A 10,062-nucleotide genomic window follows, 5' to 3' on the forward strand; every position below is an offset into this window, starting at 1 on the left:
GCCCCCTGGCTGGAGGAAAGTATGCTGGCTCCAGTCTACGAGAGTGGAGGTCCTGAGAGTCTGCAGTCCCAAGTCCAAAGTAGTGGCCACAGTTCAGGCCTGTGACAAGCCAGGGGGTTGTTTTTTGAAGGTGGCCCAGGGAGGTCGAAAATGAGAGCCTGGGGGCCCAAGAAGCTAGTCTACCGAGCTGGTCTTGATAGGGGAGACCCTAACCCAGCGGCGCTAGAGGAATTAAAGACACACACACAGAAATATAGAGGTGTGAAGTGGGAAATCAGGGGGTCTCACAGCCTTCAGAGCTGAGAGCCCCGAACAGAGATTTACCCACATATTTATTAACAGCAAGCTAGTCATTAGCATTGTTTCTATAGATACACAATTAACTAAAAGTATCCCTTATGGGAAACGAAGGGTTGGGCCGAATTAAAGGAATAGTTTGGGTTAGTTAACTGCAGCAGGAGCATGTCCTTAAGGCACAGATCGCTCATGCTATTATTTGTGGCTTAAGAATGCCTTTAAGCAGTTTCCCTGCCCTGGGCAGGCCAGGTGTTCCTTTCCCTCATTCCCGTAAACCCACAACTTTCCAGCTTGGGCGTTAGGGCCATTATGAACATGTTACAGTGCTGCAGATATTTTGTTTATGGCCAGTTTTGGGGCCAGTTTATGGCCAGATTTTGTGGGGGGCCTGCTCCCAACAGAAGCTGCTCCATGACATTCACAATGGTGGATCCATTCACATGGATTGTTCACGAAGCATCTGAAGGGAGACAGGCGCTGTACCATGGAGTGTCAACAAAGGACCATGGAGCCCAGTAGATTTTTGCTGAAAGACCAAATGTATTTTGATTGAGATGAAGTATTTGGTTAAAAGATTAGAGAGTACGGAAAACATGAGCCGCTTTTCCAAGCTTTTAGTTGAGTCTGGAAGAGCCCTGGTGTACCGCCACCCACTTGAGGGATCCCACAGTGCTTTCAGCAGGAGTTCAGTGTGGGTATTCCTTTACCCTCCCGATAGCCCCCTAAGCCAAATATTCTTCTGTTTTATGACTTAAGACACCTGAGGCTTACAGGATAATAGATAACATCCCCAAGGCCGCAAAAGGAGGAGGAGTTGGAGTTGGGAATCATGTCTCTCTTTCCAGAGCCCATTTTGGCCTGCTTACAGGCTCCTGGAGGTAGACGTTGCCAATCTCTGCAGTCCTGATTACACCACGAGGGGCTGGCTCTGGATGACCTGCTCCTCTGGGCCCTTCCGACCCTGCACCTAGAGCCAGACCCCAGGCTTCCTCGCTGCCAGAGAAGAGGAGCGCGGGGAGCTGGGGCTCCTTGGGAGGGTTTTATTTTTTATTTTATTTTATTTATTATTTATTTTTTCTGAGGCGGTGTCTCGCTCTGTCGCCCAGGCTGGAGTGCAGTGGCGCCATCTCGGCTCACTGCAAGCTCCACCTTCCGGGTTCATGCCATTCTCCTGCCTCAGCCTCCCGAGTAGCTGGGACTATAGGTGCCCGCCACCACACCCAGCTAATTTTTTGTATTTTTAGTAGAGATGGGTTTCACCGTGTTAGCCAGGATGGTCTCGATCTTCTGACCTCGTGATCCGCCCGCCTCGGCCTCCCAAAGTGCTGGGATTACAGGCGTGAGCCACTGTGCCCGGGACTGTTTTAAATCTCAGGTCTTCAAACGGAAATCCTGAGAACATCAGAAAATGTTGGTGTCTCCTGGAGACCAGGCATTTTTTTCTCATGATTCTCCCTGCTCTGTAATTCCCACTGCTCGTTTCCACATTGCTCCACGGGTGTCTTTCGAGAGTACACATATGGCAGGTGCTGCTCTGGGCAGGATACAAAGATCAGAGGGGCAGTGTTCTGGCCTCAGAGCTCTCACACATGTAGGGGTTGGACTGTTCAGCTGTCTAAAACACAGCCCATAATAAATATAAGAACAAATGTTTAAACCAAGTGCTAGGAAACTGGGGCGGGGAGGGGGGAGAACTAGATTGACTAGTGCCTGGAATGAGAGTGGGGCCAGGTGGGGAGGCAGCGAGACTGCATGGTGGGCTTTGGGAACCCCTGGGAGGGGGGCAAGTTACAGTGTGATGGTGAGAAGGATGGTGGAAATGTCAGAGTTGCAGGGCTTGTGGCTGGAGGTAAGACTGGGAAGTCAGGTTACTCAGGGTTTCTTGAAAGATCTTTACAAAGAGCCAAGAATGAGTCTTGTGTATGTTAACTTGCTATAAAACATGCCTCTTAATTGAGTAACCCCATGCTGCCTGCATATTTGTGAGGAAGGAAATAATTCCACTGATTGGCCATGGAGAAGTACAAAGAGGGCTGAGGCAAGGGGTGCAGATGTCTACAAGAAGATGGGCAGTGTGGACTAGAGAGGGCGAGTGCTCACCAGGCGACCCCTTCCTGAACAGTGTGTGCTTTGAAATGTGCGTAGGAGCGTGTGAAAAGTACAAATTATTCTCTCTCTGCTGTGGTCTGGGCTACTGCCATTTGCGTTAGGAGGTCTCCGCAGAGAGATGATGGCACCTGTAATGGCCTTGTGATGCTACCTGCCAGTCCCTGGCCTGTTTTCTGCACCTGGAAACAGACAAGTATGGTGTTGATGGTGGGAAGTTTCCAAGGCAATTTGTGGGATTCTTGGTCACCTTGAAAAAATTCAGTAGGGGAATGATCATAGGACTTTGGGTTGGAGACCTGCTCAGAGAACTCTCCACCCACCAGCCTTGACCATGTTCAATTTCTTCTCCCGGTCTAAGTGTCCTCACATGGAAAATGTGGTCAGTGAAGCAGATGGTCTCAAAGAGCCTGTCCTAGTCTCTAATGCCCTGGACTGAGTTACTGCCTGGTTTGCTGAAGAGTTATTCCATCAATGATTAAGGAACTTGGTAGTTGGTAGGATATGGAGGTGGGGAAGGGTTAAAATAATTTCTTAGAGGCTTATTCTTTGCACACTTCTTTTCATGTTCTGATAAGCATAGTTGTTGTTTTCATAACCTGCCAGTGGATTCTGTGGGGCCGACTGTTACTCTCATTCTAAACAGAATAGGCCTGTCTTTAATCACAAGAAAACAGCAAAAGAGTCCCAGAGGTCAGCACAGTCATTTGCTGGGCTCAAATTGCCAGCATTCTTTTTGTTCTCTGAAAATGAAGCTTTAAGGGACATGGGCTTACAGCCAAATACAGGCAAGACACATTCTGTTAGTCGCAGGAGGAAAACCATGTCGAAACGAAAAGTCCATATTGGTGGTAGTTTTTTGAGAGCTACACCACAACCCCCAAAATTGACCTCTAAGTTTAAAGTGACAATGGTAAGACCTGGATAATCCTGCACATTCCTAGTGCCACCACAACCCAGTGAGATTAACAAAAGACTCATGGAACCAAACTTCATCCCCAAAGTATTCAGGTCCTCTGGGCTACTGAAGGGGAGCAGCACTGGTGTCTGGGTGTGGCATCTGAACCTTTGCTTCCAGAACACCAGCATCGTCACATTTCTCAGAGAAAGCAATTTGCCTTGAGACAGTTCCATTGTGAGTGGAAGAGACAAGGGTGCATTGTTCACCAGACAATGCCTGAAGTAAGGATTATGCAAAATGGACTCTTGACCTCTCTATTCCAAATAAGTGGGAGACTCTGTAGTTTCCATAAAGCTTGTATTGAGCTAAATGATGTGACTTGGATGTAGCATCCTTTGTCTAATCGGATCCCAAAATGTTAAGCACCTATTTGTGAAAGACTGGATATTACACTTTGACAGAGGTGTCAGGCTCTGTTAATCGGTATCGTGGATGCTCATTATTGGCAGATTCCATATTTGCGAGTCTGCTTGCTTGCTAAAATTTATTTATGTCCTCAAAATGAATACCCATGGTACTTTTGTAGTCATTCAACGGTTATGTGTAGAGTAGCAAAGAATTTGAGTCGCTTGACAAGTCTGTTCCCTGTCGAACAAAGCAACACTCTGCCTTCTTGTTCCAGCTCTCATACTGTAAACAAGTGTCTTTTTCACTATTTAGTGCCATTTTTTTTTGCATTTGTGTGCTTTTTCATGGTGCTTTTGCTGTTTAAAATGGCCCCCAAGTGTAGTGCTGCAGGACTGTGTTCTAAGCGCAAGAAGGCTGTGATGTGCCTTTTGGAGAAGATACCTATTAGACAAACTTGTTCAGCCATGAGTTCTAGTGCCACTGGCCTTGAGTTCAATGTTAATCAACAGTATGTAGTAAACGTCTTTAAAACGAAACACACATAAAACAAGCTCACGGATTGATGGGTTGACATAAGCGTTGTGACCAGAGGCTAACCTAACCCTGTATTTCCCCTAGGAGCGATAATTCAGCGTTCTCTAAGTCAGTGTTGATGGCAACTTTAAAGAACATAACTACTGCAGATAACAAGAATAGGCTGTATTTGATGCAGGAATTTTGCTTAGTTTTCTGCTGAGGGTCTCTTTGACATCTTTCTGTAAATCTCCAACTTTTACCTGCAAAAAAGGGGAGTTTGATTCCCACCATTTTTCTTATTCTGCTTGTCTTGTCTGTCTCCCACCATCCTGCCTCCTCTTCTCATGCACACAAACTTTCATCCTCCACCATCTCCCGTCCACTAGGCAGCTATGACATCTGCATGAGCAAGGGGCCTTCTCTTTGAAAGGAGCCCTTAGAAAAGTACCTTGGCAGAGAATTTGGTGATGTGGCCAGAAAGAGCCAGACTGTACTAGGAGAGCCTGGATGCAGTACTCCTGTTACCTTCCAGCCTCAGGAACAGGCAGATTGGATGGGGTTTAGTGAGGCCATGGAAAGGGATAATTAGTAAGTATAGCAACTCCCCTCTGCAGGCACCATGACAGCTCAGGAGTTTTCAAATACTCTCCAAATACATTTTAATTACTTTTAAAACACCAGCAAAGGGTCATTCACAAAGCAAAATCACAGGGGATTTTAAAGGCGCTGATTTTATAAAGTTAGCAGTTAAATGTTTTAAAAGCTTGTTCCTCTTCCATATATCTTACCAGATCTAAAAATAATATGAAGAAGTTATTTATAAATGTGGCTAAGTAAAATGCTAAAGAAATCTCTGTTAACCGCTCTGTTAACCCAAATGGTTTTGGGGTTAAATCTCTGTTCTGGCAAGCATGACGCTGTAACAGTGAGTGTCCTCACCTTGTAGCGCTATTCGTATTCCCTTTCCTTTCCTAAAACTGGCACATGGATTGAGAAACTAGAAACCTATGTTTGTAAAAAATCCAAACATACCTAAAAATAACAAGTTAATGTAACAAATTTGAGGAACTTACCACTCAGATTTAATAGATACTGTATTTTTGCTGTATATCTTTCAGAGCTTTTATTTTAAAGAAAATATTAGGTATAGTTGAAATCCTTTGTACCCCCTCTTATCCTATTCCTTCCCTCAAGAGGTAGCCATATCTAAAGTCAGTGTAATAGTCTGTTCTTGCACTGCCATGAAGAAATACCCAAGACTGGGTAATTTATAAAGAAAAGAGGTTTAATTGGCTTATGGTTCTGCAGGCTGTATGGGAAGTGTGGTGCCGGCATTTGCTCGGCTTTTAGGGGAGGCCTCAGGAAACTTACAATCATGGCAGAAGGTGAAGTGGAAGGAGGTGTGTCTTACATGGCTGGAGCACAAGGAAGAGAGAAAGCGGGGAGGGGCTATACACTTTTAAACAACCAGATCTCACAGTAACACTCACCATTGCCATGACAACAATTGGGGGGATGATGTTAAACCACCAGAAACTGCCCCCATGATCCAATCACCTCCCACCAGGCCCCTTCTCCAACACTGGAGATTACAATTCAGCATGAGATTTGGGCAGGGACACAGACCCAAACCATTATCAGTCAGCGTGTATCATTTATATCCATATTTTATATTTTTGATACATATATATGCAGCTACAACTCATTGTTTTGTGGATTCTTATTCGTGGTATGCAAGCTTCAGTGATAGGCTTTTGTTTTTCGTTCCTTCAGCATTCATTTTGAGATCTATCAGGTGGATGCTTGTTGACGTAGTTCACTGATTTCTCCTGTCATATAGTATGCCATGTGTGACTGTATCCCAGTTTGTCTACTTGCCTATTTGTGGGCATTTCCAATTTGACAGTTTCAAGCAATGCTGCCATGGACTTACTGCTAGTTAGCTATCTCCTGGCGCATATATGTGAGTGTGCAAACTGAGAAGAACTGCTGGCTAGAGAAGGGAAGAACTGGTTTGTTCAGTATTTTCATTTTCATCTCCGTTATTAACAAATTTCTCTCCAAAGTCATTGCATCAGTTTATACACCCATCAGCAAGGTTTAAGATTTCTGTTTTCAAGTACCTCCAACTATGTGGTATTACGTTTTTTAAAGCCTTGCCAGTCTAATAAGTGTCAACAAGTGTCTCTTAAAGTTATATTTTCTCTATTATTAATAAGCATGAACTTTCATGGGAACGGTCATTCTGAGTTTCTCTCCCTGTTAATTGCCTGTTTATAATATTTTATAAACATAATAATTTGCTGATTTCCTTCCTGGATTGTTTGTCATTTTTCTGACCTAAGAAAACAGAAAAGCAATGCTTGCTATACAAAGTGCAGTTCGGAGAGGGTTTAAGACCACTACCATGAGGCCGGGTGCGGTGGCTCCTGCCTGTAATCCTAGCACTTTGGGAGGCCAAGGCAGGCTGATCACCTGAGGTCAGGAGTTCTAGACCAGCCTGGCCAACGTGGTGAATCCCCATCTCTACTAAAAAATACAAAAATTAGCCAGGTGTGGTGGCAGGCATCTGTAATCCCAGCTACTCGGGAGGCTGAGGCAGGAGAATTGCTTATACCCAGGAGGCAGAGGTTGCAGTGAGCTGAGATTGTGCCACTGCACTCCAGCCTGGGCGACAAGAGCAAGACTCTGTCTCAAAAAAAAAAAAAAAAAAAAAAAAAGACCACCACCACCATGAATTCTCCATACTTCTTGCACTTCTGCTTCCCCCAGTAGACCCCTGCTTCCCACCTCCTTACCCCCAGAGCCTGGTTCTGCTCTCTACCGTGAGAACTTTGGGACTAATATTACAATGCCCTTTATTCTTGTTGATGACAGTCACCATGAGAATCCCAGGCCCTCCAGAAGATCCCTCACCCTTGGCGACCCAATCTCCACTCAGCTTCATACCTTCCTTCCTTTGACTCAACTTCCTGTCCAATCCTGAAACCTGTTCTCAGGGCCCCTGGAACTCACAGTCATCAGTGGTCTCTGATCACCTCCACCTCTTCTGTAAACATTTCCTGCTTGTTGCTCCAGTGGAAGCTGGGGACCCTTAAAGCCTCTGCTTCCCCTGTAGCCCTCTCAGGAGTGGGTCTTTTCTCTACCACGAGGCCTAGAGGTAAAGCAGGCGTCTTCAATCCTCTTTGTCCCATCCAGACCATTGCCCCCTTGCCCTTCTAAATCCCTAGACATGAATCTCATGCCATTGGGCTAAACCATCGGGGGTTCAGTCATCTGTGGTTCCCCAGGCCACCTCCTGTGTTCCTTGAAGGCTTCAGCTCCCAGCCACTGTTACTGTCTCCAATCCAATCTCACGTGACCCTAGGCGACTTAGGTGATCCTTTCCAAAAGCCTGGCCTCCTGGCTACCCAGTCTCCTCCCCACCACCCTGCCATCCATCTAACATTAGTCACCCACTCCCGGGTTACACCTCAGGCCCTGTCATTGCCAAAAACGACATTATCCAGAGTCCTAATTTCAAGCATCCCACTCTTCCCTCCTAGCTCACTCCGTCTTATACCCTGGCTCCAACCCCATTCCCTCAACCCTACAGGGCCCCACTTATCCTACTGGCTATCCATTGTCTCTCCTCATGCCCTCACTGCCCTCCTCACCCTCCTTAAATTTCAAGTCTACTGCTGCAACCAACTCTCCGGGCCTCTCTTGATGATACTCAGACTCTACCACAGCCTGCACCTATGGGCTGGATGTGCCTGGGGAAAAGCACATCTCTGCTGACTGGTCTCATGACCACAACCACACAGGGGCCTGTGGTGCTCCTGGGGGCAGCATGGCTCCCCAGACCTCTACCTTCTCAGGAAACTAGGTCCTTCTTTCCCTTCTCAACCTTCCAGTACCTTTGGGCCCTCATTTTACCTCTGCTGATTGGCTTTGTTCCCTATTTTACTGAAAAAATGGAGGAATCAGAAGAAATATTCCACAGATGTTTGAACCACTTCCGCTGTTCTGTGTCTGTGACTGCACCCTCCAGCCCCGCTCCGGGGAATGTTCCTGATGCTGCGTCTCATTGAGGTGGGGGGCAGGGGAGGGGTGCTCCCATCTCCTGTGCCCAAGGTCCGGTCCCCTCGGACCTGCTTGGGGCCTTCGCTCCGCAAACTTCCCCTCACCCTGCTGCATCATCAAAATGGTCATGCAGTTTGATGGTCATTCCCACCAGCAAAAAACTGTTGATTTTTCCTGGAAAAAAAAGAGGCCAGGCGCCCTGGCTCACACCTGTAACTTTGGGCGGCTAAGACAGGTGGATTACTTGAGGTCAGGAGTTTGAAACCAGCCTGCGCAACATGTTGAAACCCCTCTCTACTAAAAATACAAAAATTAGCCGGGTGTAGTGGCATGCGCCTGCAATCCCAGCTACTCAGGAGGCTGAGGCAGGAGAATCGCTTGAACCCGGGAGATGGAGGAGGTTGCAGTGAGCCGAGATGGCGCCATTGCACTCCAGCCTGGGTAACAGAGCGAAACTCTGTCTCAAACAAACAAAACAAAAAACTCAGAAGAGTTAGCTGCAATTCTTGTCATTTCCTCTCAGTCTCTTTAATGAAATAATGGTTTAACGAAGAGAAGCCAAGCTTTGTCCCGAAAGTGCCCCAACGTCCCCAGGACTCGCCTGCCTCGCGCTTTGCCCCGCAAAGGGACCTTCCTTGGGGTGCTGTGTGCCCCACAGTGGGTTGACCAAGCTGCCTACGGCAGGGCCCTAATGTGAGCACCACTGTGGTAACTGAAGGAGCAGTTTGGTGGCCTGGAATGGCGTGCTTAGGGCCAACCCAGTCCTTCCTTGCAGATGACCCTCACGCTGGCTGGTTTTCTTCCAAATTGGTGCCAATCTAATGATATTTCCATGCTCAAAATTATGTCAGTGGGGAGAATGGGGAGACATTGGTCAAAGTACACAAAACTTTAGTTAGACAGAAGGAGGAAGCTCAAGAGACCTGTCATACAGCATGGTGACTAGAGTCAATATATTGTATATTGAAAATTGCAAAGAGAGTAGATGTTAAGTGTTCTCACCATAAAAAGTATGGGGAGTTATATATGTGTTAAATAGCTTGATTTAGCCATTCCACGATATACACATGTATCAGAACATCAGGTTGTATACCATACATATATACAGTTTGTACTTGTCAATTGAGAAATTAAAATGTATATATATCTCAACCCAAGCCTTCCTGTCTGAGCACTGTTGCGTGCTTGTGGCTGTGTTGTTCTCCCACTTCCTGAGCTGATTCTCTTCGGGTAAATGAATCAGTGTGGGTAGATCCATTTCATTTTGCCTCCTAGGCCTATCTGAACTGCTGCGAGGACTGGTTCTGACGTAGGAGCTGCTTTTGTGTTGAATTGGGTTTGTGGCAATGGTGACAGTCAGATGCTGTGGGGGGTGAGGCCACCCTGAGCTGGGGGAGGGTGTGGGGCACTAGTTGTCCACCCGTGTTCCATGTTACCATGTGAAAAAAGTAGCTTACAGAGCATGTCAGTACAGCCTGTTCTCTTCTTAAAAGAAAACTGGCAGGGAACGTTGGCTCACGCCTCTAATTCCAGCATTTTGGGAGGCTGAGGCGGGTGGATCACCTGAGATCAGGAGTTTGTGACCAACCTGGCCAACATGGTGAAGCCCTGTCTCTACTAAAAATACAAAAATTAGCTGGGCGTGGTGGCACACGCCTGTAATCCCAGCTACTCAGGAGGCGGAGGCATGAGAATTGCTCAAACCCAGAGAGGCGGAGGTTGCAGTGAGCCGAGATCACGCCACTGCACTCCAGCCTGGGCAGCAAGAG

The sequence above is a fragment of the Gorilla gorilla genome, chromosome 22, assembly GCF_029281585.2.
Source record: "Gorilla gorilla gorilla isolate KB3781 chromosome 22, NHGRI_mGorGor1-v2.1_pri, whole genome shotgun sequence".
NCBI lineage: Eukaryota > Metazoa > Chordata > Mammalia > Primates > Hominidae > Gorilla > Gorilla gorilla.